The 17301-nt window shown below is 47.3% G+C and overlaps 1 pseudogene across 1 annotated transcript; it reads left to right on the top strand.

Moving 5' to 3' along the window:
- Positions 1–7124: 7124 nt before the first annotated feature.
- Positions 7125–7686, top strand: LOC308237605 (large ribosomal subunit protein uL11-like; annotated as a pseudogene). Its single transcript has one exon. The product of its transcript is annotated as a large ribosomal subunit protein uL11-like (transcript).
- The last annotated feature ends 9615 nt before the right edge of the window (positions 7687–17301 follow it).

The following is a 17301-nucleotide window of genomic DNA, read 5'->3' as shown; positions in this document are numbered from 1 at the left end:
TCAAAGGCCCTCAGAAGCGGCATTGACAGCTTTTTCATTTTAGACTTGGTTTATCTGAATAGGAGTGTTCTCTTGGGGAGGGACATCAGAGGAGATGAGAGACCTCAGAGCTGTGCTCAGTAACGAGCAGCAGATAGACGTAGATTCGGTCCATTGGCAGGGAAGGTGGCCAGAGATGGGGAGGGCCTGGGTCACAAATAGGAACCAGGTTTGGGAAAACAACTCTTAGTTCTGCCTTTTCCCCACCCCTGCAATGCCGTGGGCAGCTTCCCCCTCCTGGCACTGCGGAGGTAGGAGATCAGAGCACAGGCTAGAAGCCCTGGGCAGCTGCAAGGCAGAGCTTTGACTGGCATCTCTATGAGCACATGGCGGTCAGTGTAGCTGGTCTGCCCAGTGCTGGAAAGCCCCCTCCACACACGTGCTGCTCCTACGCCTCTGTGGGCATCCATTATAATACAGAGCTTCTGCCTCCAATAAAAGACGGTTCAGAGTTCCTTGGATATCTCTCCCACCAATGCACACAGCAATAAACACACACACCATTTCACCTGGGGAAGCACAAGCTGGCTAGACTTCTTCCCTCTCCATGATGCAGCTCACTCATCAAGGCGGCTCATGGTCCCACAGGAACAGAGGTGAGCTCAGAGGGCAAATTCTGAGCATGGCAAGTTTGAGGGATACCAGAGAACGCAGAACTCATGAAAACAGGAGAGGAATTTACCACCAGAATAATAAATATGCTTGAAGACGTGACAGAAGATACTGGAAACATGGAGTGAGAATAGGCAGTTCAGTGAAAGAATTAAAAATACTAAGAATGAATCCTGCCAGATGGAGAAAGACAAATACTGCCTGGTATTGCTTAGAAGTGGAATCTAAAAAACCAAGCCAAACCTCAAATCATCATGTTGTGCACTTCAAATATCTTACAGTCTTGTCAATTATACCTCAATAAAGTTTAAAAAATTAAAATTTTCTTAGAGTTTTTATTTATTGACTGGTTTTAGAAAGAGAGGAGGTGAGAGAGTGACAGAGGGAGAGAGAGAGAGAGAAACATTGATTTGTTGTTCCACCCATTCATACATTCATTCACTGGTTGATTCTTGTATGAGCCCTGACTGCGGTTAGAAACCCAACCTTGACATATTGGGATGATGCCCTAACCCAGTGGTTGGCAAACTCCTTAGTCAACAGAGCCAAATATCAACAGTACAACGATTGAAATTTCTTTTGAGAGCCAAATTTTTTAAACTTAAACTTCTTCTAACACCACTTCTTCAAAATAGACTTGCCCAGGCTATGGTGTTTTGTGGAAGAGCCACACTCAAGGGGCCAAAGAGCCGCATTTGGCTCACGAGCCGCCGTTTGCCGACCACTGCCCTAACCAACTGAGCTACCCAGCCAGGGCAAAAAAAAATTAAATTTTAAAAATAAAAAAATAATCCTGTAGTTATTGAATAAAGATTTTAATGGGTTGCTTAAATAAAGTATCTAATAAATATATGAGCGGGAGATTAGATTGAGGGGGTCCCCCAGGAGACATCAGGAAAGGACAGGGTAAAGAACAAAAGAAAGAAAAAAGAAACTTGGAGAATCGGGTGTCAAAGTTTATTTGTACCAGGAAATTGAAGGAGGCCAATCATTCCAGCAATAATGGCCAAGAATATCCCAAGGTCACACAGCTAGTCAATGGCAAAGCCAGGAGGTTAGCCAGCGATGTAGCTGAAGTGTATACCTGAACCATTAGTTTCTTTCTTAGATCTACTCTGTCAGTTGTCCGTTTGGAGAAGAAGAATTAAGTTATGAATAGGGCCTAAAGGGAGTAAAATTATAAAATAAGTAGAAAGAGGGGCAGTTTAAGAGCTGAGAAAGTGTGTTAAGAGTTGGAGTAAGCCCTAACCGGTTTGGCTCAGTGGATAGAGCGTCAGCCTTCGGACTTAAGGGTCCCAGGTTCGATTCCAGTCAAGGGTATGTACCTTGGTTGCGGGCACATACCCAGCGGGGAGTGTGCAGGAGGCAGCTGATCGATGTTTCTCTCTCTTCGATATTTCTAACTCTCTATCCCTCTCCCTTCCTCTCTGTAAAAAATCAATAAAATATATTTAAAAAAAAGAGTGGGAGTAAGTCTGGATATGTCAACTCAAGGTCCTTTAAACAAACATCAACCCGCCCCCAAACAAAACAAAACAATAGAGAAACCACAATCTAAAAATAACAAACCCAACAGACGAGTTACTTCATCTCTCCAATCCTCAATTTCATTATAAATGGGAGACTATAACCCCTACCTAATAGGGTGGTTATAAAGATTAAATAACATAATACATGTAGAACTCTTAAGCACAGAGAAATAACCGCATATGCTCACATAAAAATATTTTTTTAAAATTTATTCAAATACTCAATAATATTTGTTGACGATATTCTATGCACCACGCAGTAGAATGCACTGGTGAACCAACCAAACAAAAATCTCTACTGTAATGGAACTTCTGTGAAGGGCGGAGGGTTGTATTAGGAGAGAAAAGTAATAAACTAAAGAACATAAAAAGATAATATAATATGAGGGAGCGTGAGTGCTACCAAGGAAATTAGAGCAGGGTGAGGGAATAGAGAATAGGGTTTGAAAAGGTTCAGGACAGCTGGGAAAGGTCTGTCCAAGGAATGAAGTGTGTGCGCAAGCCAGAAAGAGGAGTTACTGGCAGAGAGAGCAGAAACTTGCAAAGGTCCTGAGGTGAGAGAGGACTTGGCATGTTCAAGGAATGGCAGAGTGTGGGCATGTCAGGGGCAGAGTGTCCCAGGGAAGAGTAGCTGCAAATCGGATCAGAAATAATAGCCAGTGGCCAGATCATGTGTGTTCTCATATGTTACTGAACATTCAGTTTCTCGTTCACCATTTGAAAACTTTGTTCTTGCCTGTCCCATAAAATCGGAGGTGCCAATTACGGAGGGAAGCCCAGCATGTGCCTTCTTGCATTAGTAAACATTTCCTAGCCTCTACGATTTAGTATGTCAGAAGGTACCTCTGCCTCCTGGTTGTAGTAAAAGACACCTCGAAATTGAGCTTCCTGGGCAATTGCTTTTCCCTGTGAGGATCTTTCGGTCCTCAGCAGTCATTCCAAACCAGTCCTCTAATTGCCCTTGTCCAGGCCCGTGGGAATAACTCAGAAATGTTTGAAGTCCCAGAGCCAGTCACATTCTGAGTCACCCCTCAGTCCAGGGGAGGCATCCAGGAAGCAGCCAGGTCTTAGGGGAGGTTTTGATTTACTGCTTTGGACTCTCCTACACAGCCATGCCCATACCCGAGGTAACCCTACCTCACCCCTGCAGGCTGGGGTGTCCATGTTCTTTAGAAAGGCATCCCAAACACGACCTGACCTCTCCCTCCCCCAGCAAAGGTTGTTCCTTGTCGCTAATCACAGCAGAAGATTCCTTTGATGTCCCATATCTCTCAGAGGGGTGTTCTGGCTACAGCTGCCCGTGTCAGAATCAAAGGCGCCCCGTTCCTGTTTTTACTTTCCAACCATCTCTGAATTTGCAATACGTTTGGAAGGCTGTCCAGTTTTTACCTCCATAAACCTGGTATTTTCATTTGCATTATTATTAGTCGATAACTTCATTTGGCTGTTTAATTTACATTAAAAAATAAAATAAAATAAGCCCAGAACCCAAAGAGATGAAGAAAAAACAAACTAATGAATTGCCACCTACGGGGCTTTACTTAAGTACTAAAGGCCCAGTGCATGAAATTCTTACATGGGTGGGACCCTAGGCCTGGGCAGTGATCAGGGCCGATCCAGGCCTTCCTTTCCCTGGCTGCCAGCTGCAGGCCAGGGCCTTCCTTTGTTCTGCACAGCCCCCTGGTGGTCAGCACACGTCATAGCAAGCGGTCAAACTCCCGAGGGGACAATTTGCATATTAGCCTTTTATTATATAGGATGGTGTCAGTGGCCCATAACATTGGAATCTAGCTTTCTCCGGCTGGATAGATTTCAGATGCAGTTTTAGAGGCTTAGTGCAGCTACAAATATTAGCAAACACAGACAGTATCAGAAAGTAGGCCATACCTGGACAGATCCCTTTATTCTGAACACTGTCATCATGAGAAGGTAAAGACAGACCCCTAGCTCCAAATATCTCCTGAAGTTGATGGAAAAGCATTGAAAAATATACAGGGATGGGCAAAAGTAGGTTAAATTACCAGCCATCATTAAAAGATCAATCATAAGTAAGAATAGGAAATAATAACAATAATAATAAGACAAATAATACAATAATAAATAAATAATACAGGAATAGCCCAGCTGGCATAGCTCGGTGGTTGAGTGTTGACCTAACAACCAGGAGGTCACAGTTCGATTCCAGGTCAGGGCACGTGCCCAGGTTGAGGGCTCGATCCCCAGTGTGAGGCAAGCAGGAGGCAGTCGAGCACTGATTCTCGCTCGTCATTGATGTTTCTATCTTTCTCTCCCTCTCCCTTCCTCTCTCAATAAAAAAGTATATATTTTTTTAAAAAAAGAATTAACTCTGTGTTTTGTGTAAACTTACTTTAACCCACCCCTATACATGAAGAAAAGGGGGATCCATTGACTTTTTACTCTGAAACATCCTGGCTTACTTGGCTTCTTACAACAGTGTGCCTAACCGTCCCTTCTTTATCTACCATGAATCATGATTTCAAGGTTCCACTCAGAATTTCTCTCTTCCAGTTATTCTCAGCAACCTGGCACCTGTTCCCAGCATCATGCCACAGAATGGCAACAGGCAGGTATTTTAGAGATTAGACAGGGATAATTACAGCTATCATTTACCTGCCCTCATGCAACTCCATGAAGGTGTTGATGGCTCCTTGGCCAGCCATGGTAAATTCTAGAGCTGTGTACCTTCCTGAAAGCTGGCCCAGGTAGGGACATAAATGGGATGAAGAACAGTTTAGCTCATTTCATGGATGACAGATTCATAACTATTCTTAGAAATGAGGGTACCTCTGACCTTTTGAGATTAACGTTGAAGACAGAAATGACTCTACACTCCCAGAAAGTGTGACTTCACCCGTAAATCAAAATCTCCCCTAACTCCCCACTGCTTCCTGGCTGCCTCCCCTGGACTCCGCCTCACTTAACCTGATCTCCTTGAAAGGCCTTATCTCCAAATCTAACCATACGAGGACTCCAACATATGAATTTTGGAGAGACACATGCAATCCATAACACTAACACTGTCACAAGGATTACCTCCAATTATGCATATACAAGACCTAGTCTTGTTCCTGGAGCACTGCAAGTGTTTACTGGACTTTGGTTCCCTTACCTCCTCCCTCTGTCACTCACCTTCATAGGTGACTTCCTTCTCCACAGGAGAAATCATCTTTGCATAGATGGTGTAGAACAGGGGTGGGCAAACTTTTTGACTCGAGGGCCACAATGGGTTCTTAAACTGGACCGGAGGGCCGGAACAAAAGCATGGATGGAGTGTTTGTGTGAACTAATATAAATTCAAAGTAAAGGAGCGGAGGGGAGAGCAAGAGAACCGGATAGAACAGCCGGATCCGGCCTGCGGGCCGTAGTTTGCCCAAGGCTGGTGTAGAACGTTACAGAGTTAATGGAGGGGATTCCCAGGACTCCTCTTTGACAAGAAGTTTCTCCTTTCTCTTATTGGTGTGGTTTCAGATGCCCCTCTGGGCCACTCTTTGAGAAGTGACTTCCCACCCAAAGAGCTAGGCTCGGCCACAGCAGCCTGTCCTTCTTCAAGACAAAAGATTGACAACTCAAGCCATATTCTTTCTCTTGGCAATTTGGATTTGAGATACAATCCCTGTTGAAGGAGAGAAATCCAGCCTGCAGACACAGAATGATGATAGTATTAATAGGTAGCATTGTGAGCTCAGTGTGTACCAGGTACTGTTCTAGGGGTTTTTCACACATTGACTCATCATTACTTCACCCCCATGAAGTAGATATGTTCACCATTCCCCCTTTACAGGTGAGGGCATCCAGGTGTGAGAGCTTTAGTTCTTTGCCCAGGGTCACATGGCTGTTGAACCTGGATATGCCCACAAGAGGAGGATATTACTCCCAGCCAGAAGGAGAGAAGTAAGAGTATCTTTTTGGTTCTCTGGTCCTACCCTTCTTTCTCGTAGATTCTATGTCACGTTCCAGTATCCTGCCAATATATTCCTTTTTGGCTTGAACAATCTGAAGTGGGGTTTTGTTCATTGTAAACTGAAGGATTTGTACTAAGACAGTTCTTCCTATCTACCAGATCAGTTGCACACAACATTAGATTATGTTTTTTATTTTAACAACCATATGTGAATGACTGTGGAGAGTGATTTTTTAAATGACTCTATTCCATTACAAAGTTTAAAAGTGTTCACATAAAAATGAAGAGATTTCAGTAGTAAAAGCCTTTTCTGTATAATAGATGGTTTTCAGCAATAAGGGGTGGGTAGTCCCTTCAGTGGCAGCTTGCCCCGAAGAGGATATGGTGATGACTGGATGTGTGTGTTCCCATCAAGCCAGGAAAAGCTGGAAAGCAAGGTTGGTGCTGAGGGAGGGGGCGACTCCGGGATCATTGCCCCGTGGAGCTGGCACACTATCCAGGAAAACAGATCCAACTTTCTCCTAGCAGTTTGAAAAAATACAACCTAAAAACCTTTGACATTCTTTCCTGAAGGAGGTAACAAGGAAATAATTCATTTGGGGCCTAGGTTGGTAGGTACGGATATGGGAGCCCTCTCTCCTTTGATTCAGGTCAGGAAGTAGCCCCTTTGGAAGGCAGGGAGCCTTTTCCTGACGGATGGAAAAAAAAATATGATCAGGAAGCTCATACCTTGAAGACATGATTCAAAGGGTGCTTGTGACCTAAGGTGAAATTAGTAGAGAATGATAATGAACACGCGGAACATGGAAAGATACTTAATAGGGCCTGGGTTTTATTTCTTTTACAACTTCTTGAAAGTACCAATAATGTGTGTGACTTACCTTTTCTAGAGTTACCTGATTAATATATATTGCTATATTTATTGCTGTCCTGTGGAACTTTTAAAGAGTAAACAATTGGTTTAATTTTGCAGATTTTTATTGAAAAAACTTGTGATCGCTTTCGGCTTTCGGCTCGGAGGAGGCTCAGGTGCAACTTTCTTCGGTCGTCCCGAATCCGGGTCCATCCGACACCAGCTGCCTCCACCATGCCGCCGAAGTTCGACCCCAGCGAAATCAAAGTCGTATACCTGAGGTGCACCGGTGGGGAAGTGGGTGCCATGTCTGCCCTGGCCCCCAAGACCTGCCCCCTGGACCTGTCTCCAAAAAAGGTTGGTGATGACATCGCCAAAGCAACTGGTGATTGGAAGGGTCTGAGGATGACAGTGAAACTGACCATTCAGAGCAGACAGGCCCAGATGGAAGTAGTGCCTTCTGCCTCTGCCCTGATCATCAAAGCCCTCAACGAACCGCCAAGAGACAGAAAGAAGCAAAAAGCGTTAAGCACAGTGGGAATATCACTTTCGATGAGATTGTCAGCATTGCCCGACAGATGCGGCACCGATCTTTACCTAGAGAACTCTCTGGAACTATTAAAGAGATCTTGGGGACTGCCCAGTCTGTGGGGTGCAATGTTGATGGCCGCCACCCTCATGACACCATAGATGATATCAACAGTGGTGCAGTGGCATGTCCGGCTAGTTAAGAACTACAAAGGAAAATGTTTCAATTAAAGTTATCATTTGACAAGCTGTGGAAAAAAAAAAAAAAGAAAAAACTTGTGATCTGTCTAGAGCAGCCGTGGGCAAACTACGGCCCGTGGGCCGGATCCAGCTATTCTATCCGGTTCTCTTGCTCTCCCCTCCACTCCTTTACTTTGAATTTATATTAGTGCACACAAACACTCCATCCATGCTTTTGTTCCGGCCCTCCGGTCCAGTTTAAGAACCCATTGTGGCCTTCGAGTCAAAAAGTTTGCCCACCCCTGGTCTAGAGCCAGTCTGCCCACTGTACCTGACTCCGGGATCATTGCCCCGTGGAGCTGGCACACTATCCAGGAAAACAGATCCAACTTTCTCCTAGCAGTTTGAAAAAATACAACCTATAAACCTTTGACATTCTTTCCTGAAGGAGGTAACAAGGAAATAATTCATTTGGGGCCTAGGTTGGTAGGTACGGATATGGGAGCCCTCTCTCCTTTGATTCAGGTCAGGAAGTAGCCCCTTTGGAAGGCAGGGAGCCTTTTCCTGACGGATGGAAAAAAGAAAGAAAAATGAACTGGAGAGGTAATGACCGGAAGGCTTGGTGGCCAGAGATGAAGGGGCTTCAGGAATGAGAGTGGAGACATTAGGAAAGATGGTGAAATGGAGACAGGTGAGCCTGGAGAGCGAACCCAAATATACCTTGTGCACTTTTACTAGTATCTTACCCATGCCTCCACAAAAGTCTATCATTTTACCAATATTTGAGAGTAGTGTGGCTTCCTGGCTTAGTCAATTTGTGGAAAGGCTGGGTGTTGGAGGACCCCATTAATTCCCCAAACTGAAAGGCCTCAAAGATGCAACTAGGAAGGAGGAAGGGCTGTCTTCTGTGTCAGAAGTGATTCTTCCCAAGCAGATCCTATGAACTTCTCTCCAAAGGGAGAACTCATCACATCAGGGACTGCACGCTGCACAACTCTGGGGATGCCATTCACACTGCGGACTATTTTAGCTCTGGGAGTAGAGCTGTGTATGCGTATGTGGCTGTACGTGACCATTCTTTAGAATCAGGTAGCTTAAAAAAATCACTAGCTCATAAGAAGTTCATATTCCAGTTAATTTCCTACTTCTTTTTATTGATAAGAAGCTCTGATTATATATGACCATTAAAGCCCTCTTAGATTTGTTCTAAAATCTTCTCTTCCTTTCCTTGTCTGTCACTTAATAATTTTTGTAGGTGTAGAATAATCTAGGCCAGTGGTTCTCAACCTTTCTAATGCTGCGACCCTTTAATACAGTTCCTCATGTTGTGGTGACTCCCAACCATAAAATTATTAGGCTCTACAGCAGCGGTTCTCAACCCACAGGGTCACCTAAGACCATCGGAAAACACAGATTATTTACATTACGATTCATTAACAGTAGCAAAATTACAGTTATGAAGTAGCAACGAAAATAATTTTATGGTTGGGGGTCACCACAACATGAGGAACTGTATTAAAGGGTCGCGGCATTAGGAAGGTTGAGAACCACTGATCTAGGCTTATCTTATTATATTTTTGCTGTAAGTCAGTGGTTCTGAATTGGAAAACTTGGGAAATGTTTCAAAATATACCTGCCCAATATACCAATAGGAGAATGAAGAAGCAAATTGTGACATGTACACACACAGTATAATTCCAGTTAAGTGACGTTTGAGAACTAGCAGAACTCCTCTTCTGTGGTAGAAGTCAACCTGGAGAGGTGATACTTTCTAAGATGTCACACAAAGGAAATTTCTGTGGTGGATTTTCTTTATCTTGATCTGGGTGGTGGATGTATCCATATGAAAAAGCCATCAATTGTATGGACGCCAGATTTGGGCTTTGTATTGCATGTGAAATATATCTCAATACTGTCTAAAATATTATAAATACACATGTACACACCCATCCAAGTCTCTTCCTTAGACCCAGGGAATATGCTGAATAAGCTATGGGGAGCAGGGGGGTACAGAGAGGATGTGTATCTTAAAAAAGCTCCCCATTTTCTTTCCCTCTATTACTGCCAAATATCCATTTAGGAATTGGAATTAGACTGAGGGTAAAAACCAACAAAATAATAATTACATACATAAGACTTTAAAAATGAGTAGATCCCTAGAGATCATCAGTTTTCCTAAGAGAGCCTGCTTCCTCTCCAGTGTGCTTTGATTGGGGAGCTTGTTTTGTGTTGCTTTCAGTGATTCTGATGTTTTGAAGGTATAACATTAATAAATTAACACGAGGAACACACTGAGGTCGGAGGAATCATGGAGGCCCAGGAGATTCTGCCTGTATTTGTAGTTTAAAGAAGGCTTGTAACAAGTTGAAATACTCTGGGAGTTATTTATGACAGGTTCTTACAAAGCTTTCAAGTAAATCCATAGTGATGTATTTGGGACCTAGCCCCTCAGCCACGCTCCCGTTCACTCTGCTGCACACTGAGGAGACGAGTGCGATGCAGGCTTGGGTTGCCTTTTTTCCTTTCTGAAAGAGGCCTGACTCGCTCTTACATGCTTACCCGGAGAATGAAAGGCTTTTTGTCACTTCAAGTTGGACTTCCTATTTAAAAAAGGAAGTCTGTCTCCATGTAAGTCCTTTGCTCAGTCTTCACCACACTTGTCTTAGCTGCTGTGCTGGGAGTTTGGCTATCACAGTGATTTTAGAACAACACACAAATGCCACTTCCTTTCCTCTAAGACCCCAAGAGGCATTTCTATCTCAGGGAAAGAGCAGGCACTTGGGCTTTACCTGGGAAGCCTGCAGGTATTTCCCTATCTTTAACCTTAATTCTGTTTTGTTCAAACGTGGAAGAGATAAGTAGCTTGCATTTTTGGGCCAGACCAGACTAGGCTCCATTATCAGATTTGACTGCTGTGTGACCCTGGGTGAGATAGGGAATTTCTTCATGCCTCACTTTCCTTATCTAGGAAATGGGGATAATGACACCGGAGTGCAAAGTGCTTTCCACACTTCCTGGACCACAGTAAGGCACTCCCTAATTTTCTTTGGAAACCCAGCAAGTCCACATCGAAGCTATCCAGCTGTTTCCTTCCGAGTTTGAGAAGCGGATCTTCATTCCCTTCACCCTCCCCCTTCTCTCCCTTTGGTGTCTTCTCTGCTTCCCAGAGTTCTGGAGATTGTCAAATGCTCAGGAAAGGCAGTCACCACAAACTTGCACATGATGGGTGTAATAGGTCTTGCTTTTTGGCTTCCCCATTCTCTTCCCCAAGAGGCCCAGAATTTTTGTGACTGTGGGACAGTGAAGTAATTCGGAACAGTATCTTGTGACAATGACTTCAAGGACCCTTTACTTTTCTTTTTTTTAAAATATATTTTATTGACATTTTACAGAGAGGAAGGGAGAGGGATAGAGAGCTAGAAACATCAATGAGAGAGAAACATCGATCAGCTGCCTCCTGCACACCTCCTACTGGGGAGGTGCCCACAACCAAGGCACATGCCCTTGACCGGAATCGAACCCGGGACCCTTCAGTCCGCAGGCCGACGCTCTATCCACTGAGCCAAACCGGTTTCGGCTTCAAGGACCCTTTTCAATCTAAGAAAAGGTTGAAAGGACTGGGCTTTGAGTCCTGGTAGATTCCTAAGGCATGTTTCAAGTAATGCAAAGGACCACAGAAATGTAGGCAAACTCTTTAATTCTACAGCTACAGTAGCCAAGGCTTTCGGCTGGACTACTCCTCAGTCATCCAATCGGTCACCAGCCCAGCCGGGCAAGGCCTAACGCCTTGGGTCCCTCTCCTGGCTCTGTGCTTTTCCCATCCAACCGGCTGCGGGCCATTAACTCCACCTCCGAAAGTGCTAAGGAAGTTGCCTCCCAGTGCCTCCCCTGGCAGGGTGGGGCGAGTTTGTGGCTTGGAAAGAACCGGGAAAAAGACCTATACCAACGCCTGGCGCGAAGAAACGGCTTTTGCGATTCCAGGAGAGGGGTGTGTGTGGGATGGGGTGGGTGGATTAAGACAGCAGGTCCAGTGCCCTGAGGTGCCGGGTGTCCTGGAGAGAGAACTCTCAGATTGGCTGCTCGGTGAAGCCACCTATTATCTCCTGGTCTACGTCCCCAGTGCAGTGGCTGCATGGGGACGTCCTGCGTGGAGGGCTTCCCGATATAGGACGGACTGTGCTTCCTCCAGGCCGGAGTGGGCAAGTTGCTGCCGCCGTCCTGCCCCTGCGGTTTTCCGAGGTCTCGGTGGGATTTTTCCGTTTTCCCGCTTGCCGCCCCCACCGCGAGGTGGGGTTGGCTATGGTGGCTCTTCCTTCGCCACCCCTGCGACTCTCACTCCAGGGAGTTTAATGCCGTCCTCCCTGCTCAGCCCCCACCTTTACAAACATTTCCCCCAAACCTGCCACGTTAAAAGTGCGCGACTTCTCCGGGGCCTGCGGAAGGAGCTCGGGCAGCCCGGCATTCCTCGGATTCCAGCGCCGTGACGTCCCCGGGGACCGCGCGCCTCCGCTCCTGAGCTCGGGCTCCGCTTCCGCGCTCCCCGGGCGCCCCCGCCCCGCCGTGCGCGCCCGTCCCCCGCGCGCACCCTCCCGGCCGCATTCCTACCGCCCCGGCCGCGCGCCTCGCGCTCCCTCCGCCTCCCGGCCCCCAGCGCCACCGAGCCGGCCCGGGGGTGGGGGAATCGCGGCCGCCGGCGCCTGCTCCGTCCCCTCCCACTCGCACGGCCCCTTCCTCCCTCCTCTCCCGGCTGCTCGCGTTTCCTGCCACTCGGGCTCTCTGGCCCTTAAAAGTTCTTCCCAACTTTTCCTCCCGAGCGGGCGCTGGCAGGGGCAGGTTGCTGCGCTCCGGCTCGCTCGGCTGCCTGCTCTCCCGGCTCTGGTCCTCGGGGAGCCGCAGACACAAGTGGCCTCTGGCGGTCCTTCCCCTCCCACTCGAGCCATCCTCCCCGGCCTGCTGGCTTCGCCCCTATTCCCCCCTAGCGGGCGGGACACCCTCGGGCTTAGGTGGCTCTCCTTTTCTCCGGCTCCGTGCGCCCCTGCGCGCACTCTGGCGCCCGGATCGCGGCGGAACCCTCCCTCCCCTTTCGCCTCCTCCGGCTCTTTCCCTTCGCCCCTCCTCCGCCAGCCACTGCAACCAATTCCTTGGGGAATTGGGGCTCCGCCGCGGCGGTGGAGGGACAGCCTTTCCGCGCGGGACTCCAGGGCTCCGACCGGGCCATGTAAGCAGGTAAGCGCCGTCTGGGGCGGGGGAGTCGGGCCCGAGGTTGGGGGCCGCCTGGGCGCCCAGGGCGCCTCGCGGTTGACTTGGGCAAAGGCTGGCAAAGCGTACTTGGGATCGGCGGCTCCGGACGCGGACAGGGCAGCAGGGGCGCGAGGTGGCCGGGCCGCAGGAGTTTTCTGTTGCGGTGGGAGCCGTCCGCTGTGAGGCGCACAGCTTGTCTGGGGATTTAAGGGGGAAGGTGAGAGCTGTCTGGAGAGCTGTCTGGACACCCTCGCCCCGTCTTCCTCATACCCTCCTGCTTTTGGGGCATGAGACAGGGCCTCGAAAGGGCAGCTGGCGACACCCAGGGGCTGGGGACAGGAGGATGAAAGACAAGGACATTGCTGTCGCTCCAGCGGAGTTGGACAGGCGTCCCGACCCTCCTCTGCCCCGTGGGAGGACAGGATCTTCTTGTGAGGGAGAGTTTTTCTGCCATCCCACTAGGCCCCACCGTGCCACCAAACTCCTGGGCTTCTTGGCCACTGCTTGGGTGGTCAGGCTGGCTCCTAGGGAAAACCTGTGGCCACATCATTTCAGAATAGGTCTCCACCTCAAACTTTCAAACCTCCGTGTATTGACTTCTGAGGTTGGTATTAATACACTCTCTCCCTGGCATGACTCCTACATCTGGGTTTTGAATACTTGTAAGTGGGGTTTCCACCTTTTTGAAGGAGCAGGGAGGTAGCTCTGCCCCTACCTCCACCCCCACCCCTCCTACACTTGAAGGGGTTTGTGGGGTTTTCAGGAACTGGCTGTCGCAGGCTCTTTATGAAGGAGAGGACTCTCTAGACTGCAGGCTGCATATATGGGTTACAGGGTTTCCACCAATGTGCGAATTTCTTAAAATACATTGGTTCATTCATTCATTCAACGAACCTAGCATTGAACTTCTACTCTGTGCTAGGAACCAGGGACTCAAAGATGCTGTAACAAGATCTCAATGCAGCCTCTGGAGGCAACCCTCAGGCCAGTGAGCAATTGCAGTGTTGTGAGAACTGCCAGGGAAAGCTTGGTCCTGGAGGTGAGGTTGCGCTCACCTGGAGGAAATGGGTAGAGGAAACAGCTGGTGCGAAGGGATAGTCATCCAAAAAACATGTACAAAGAGGTCATACCTGTCCAGAGGCCGGAGGGGGTTTACAGCCAGTGTTGCACGGACAGCATTTTTTTTTAATGTATCAGAAATTAAACTGGAAGCATGTTACCCACTTATGGGAGTCAAATATCTCTCCGAGGAGCACAGCCTCCTTTTGGACACACCTGCATGCCTGAGGCTGTTTCTACTGGGGAGCAGCAGTGGTGGGACCATCTAAATTTTAATTGGCGCTAATTGGCCCATGCCGGGGTTTCATTAGAATGGTATTGATTCCCTTTTAAAGAGCGGTTTGACTGCCACAGGTGATAATGCTGCAGCGGTACAGACTCTAGGATGAAAGTTACCTATCTTTTGGTGATGGGGTCAAACGTGTGTGCCAAAAAAACGCCTGGCCTTAGTGCCTGGGCCCTGAACAGCATGGTGCTCTTTCCCCAGATCTGAATGCGTGGCCATGCTGTGCAGAGTGCGCTTACGTATGCGTCTCTGTGTTTGTTAGGGTATGCTCTTCTTTAAAAAGTCATTACTGCTCCAGCGCAGTTGTAAGAACGACTTTTCCTCCCTCGGAAACTTTATAAACACTGCTGGCAGGTGGTTGTGGCCTGATGGTCCAGGACTCAGCAGCTCCTGCCTGGAAACGTTCCTTCCAGAGCAGTAGCATTCTCTGCACGGTTTGCCTTTCAAGGGTGCCTCTTCACCGGGCTGAAGTGGCGTTGTAGTATTATTCATAGTGGCTGAGTCCCCGCTGAGGTGGCAGAGGGCCAGCTTCCAGTGACCTCAGGCCAGTACATCAGAGCGGGAAGAAGGCCCTGACTTCCTACAATTTGGGGTGTTTATCCAGCCCCCTCCACACACCTCTTATCTCAAGAACAGCTTTCCTGAAGGTATAGGACCTGCAGGAGAGAAATGGCTGAAGAGCAGTTCTTTCTTGCTAACCACACGCACCTTCCCAGTTTCTACTGCTGGCTCAAACACATAGCTATTAGTAACACCGCAGTTATTCAGGTTTGCGCATACTGTGTGGCATGGACAGCTGTGATGGGAAGAACAGTTAGACTATTTTAATGTGGAAGAATTTTAAAGAATTCAGAGAAAATTCAGAATTTTTTAGGTGAGTTCTTACTGTCCTGAATGGGTGGGCCAGGGGTCAAGAAGTATGACGATTTTTTTCCTAGTGCTTTCTAGCCTTATTAAGCGCTTATGTTTTTTTTTTTTTGTTTGTTTGTTCTTAAAATGGGAAGCAAACATAAGCCCTTTGATTGCACATTGTAGCCCACCCAGGTTTCAAATTCTTGTCCTTGTTCATCTCCTAGCCTGCATTTGAACTTCTTTACGTAGTCACCAAGCCTGTGTATTTTTTCTGAACTCACTCTAAGCCTCCGAACAGTGCTAGGCACTTTGTTAGAGATAAGACAGAGGAAAAGAGATAAGATGAGCTACTTAATTAGCCAATTAAATTATTGCTGCTTGCACTGATTAAAAAGAACACAGGAAAACAAACACGTTTTGGTAAAAAGGAGGTTAAGATTAATGCCTAAAAGAAGACCGTGATCCCTCCTCATGACTTAATTTACCGTTCTCCTGTCTGAGCCCCTTGGAGGGCTTATTGCATGATCCAGGGGGGTGGTGGCCAGTTTTGCAGCTTTCCCGGCTATCCGTGTGCAGGATCAGGGAGCCAGGAGTAGGAATATAGCTAGGCTTGCATTCCAGCCCTGCCATCTTTTCAGCTGTGTGATGTTGGAAGGTCTTCGCAGCCGTTCGGAATCTCAAATTCAATCTCTATCTCTTTTCATCTACATGACGGGGCCAGGAGTGTCTAACTTGGCAGAATCTTTGTGGGGAATTCAGTGTAATGCTATATGCCCCCCTCCTCCCATCGTGCCTCACACAGAGTAGGTGTTGGGTCAGGGTTGGCTATTTATATGTTCTAGGAGTTCTATGTGGCCATGAATGTGCTCTTTGTAGTCACTTTTTCCCCCAGCAGCCTGAATTCACATGCGTGCCAGCATACACATAAAGCTTTGTCTTTGACCTTTTTTTTTTTTTTTGGTCTATTGGCTCAACGCAAACGTGTTGGCTGGCAGCTGCCATGCAGCCCCTCCTGTAAGAGGAGGTTGACATTTGCAAGACCAGGCAGCAGGGAAGCTTGAGGAAGGAAAGCCCCTTGGAGAAGGGCTGAGAAAAGGGTCCTTTCCCTGTGTGCTAATTACTATAACAGGGTCCAGGACTAATATAAGGAACCTGGCATTTTTTAAAAAAATATTTTTTTATTTATTTTAGAGAGGAAGGGAGAGAGAGATAGAAACATCAATGATGAGAGAGAATCATTGATCGGTTGCCCCTTGCATGCCCTCTACAGGGGATCCAACCCCCAACCCACGCATGTGCCCTGACCTCCTGATTCATAGGTCGATGCTCAACCACTGATCCACACTGGCTAGGCAGGATCCTTGTATTTCTGATGTTGAAACCCAGTGAATGAAAGAATGTTCCAATAAATATGCCCGCCTTTAGCAAGAAGGCAGAAACTTGCCAAAGGAATGTCTTTGCAATCTGATTTCCTTCTTTGAAGCCCAAATACAGAGTCAACTTCAACACCTCTCCTGGAATGCCAGCCTCAGGTTGCTTGAGCTTTAATGTTGCCTTTCATCTGAGAAGCCTAAAGTATTTGACAAACATTAACTCCTTGATCTTCATATCATCCTCCCAGGAGGAGGGAATGTTAGAAGAAAGAACAACTCAGAACACATCAGCAGGGCAGGTGTGTAGCATGTGTTCTTGAAGCAGAGTGGATTGTCATAGCCTAGAACCGGTTAACCTGCGTGTAGTTTGCTTGCAGGCCAGGAGGGCGGCGGGGTTGGGGGGTGCGGGTGAGGTGCGGGGTGCGGAGAAAGCCCAGGTAAAAAGCAGAGCAGGCTGGGATTTCCACAATGGAAAGGGAGAGGAAATCCACGCTACCCAGACCAGCCATGCCTTTGCCATACATTGCATGCATGCTGATTATGACAACAAATAATCTCTGAATTATTTATAATTCTGAATGAAAGGATATGATGCAATGCTTGTGGATAAGAGTTACAGTTGCTGAAGATAAAAGGTAATGGGGACTCTAAGTACCTTTCATTGGCATAGGGGTGGTTGTGCGTCCAAGTTGGATTATAAATGGCGTATTAACATTGTTTTAATTTCCTTTCCCTTTTTCCTGTTGGTTCTATACTCCTTGGCTTGGTTTTGTCTTGCCCTCCCGTCAAGCTTTTGTTTGGCTTGCCTCATGGTCCTTGCTCTCAAA

The sequence above is a fragment of the Plecotus auritus genome, assembly GCF_963455305.1.
Source record: "Plecotus auritus genome assembly, chromosome: 12".
In the NCBI taxonomy this organism is placed as follows: Eukaryota; Metazoa; Chordata; class Mammalia; order Chiroptera; family Vespertilionidae; genus Plecotus; species Plecotus auritus.
This window is presented reverse-complemented; position numbering and strand designations above follow the sequence as displayed.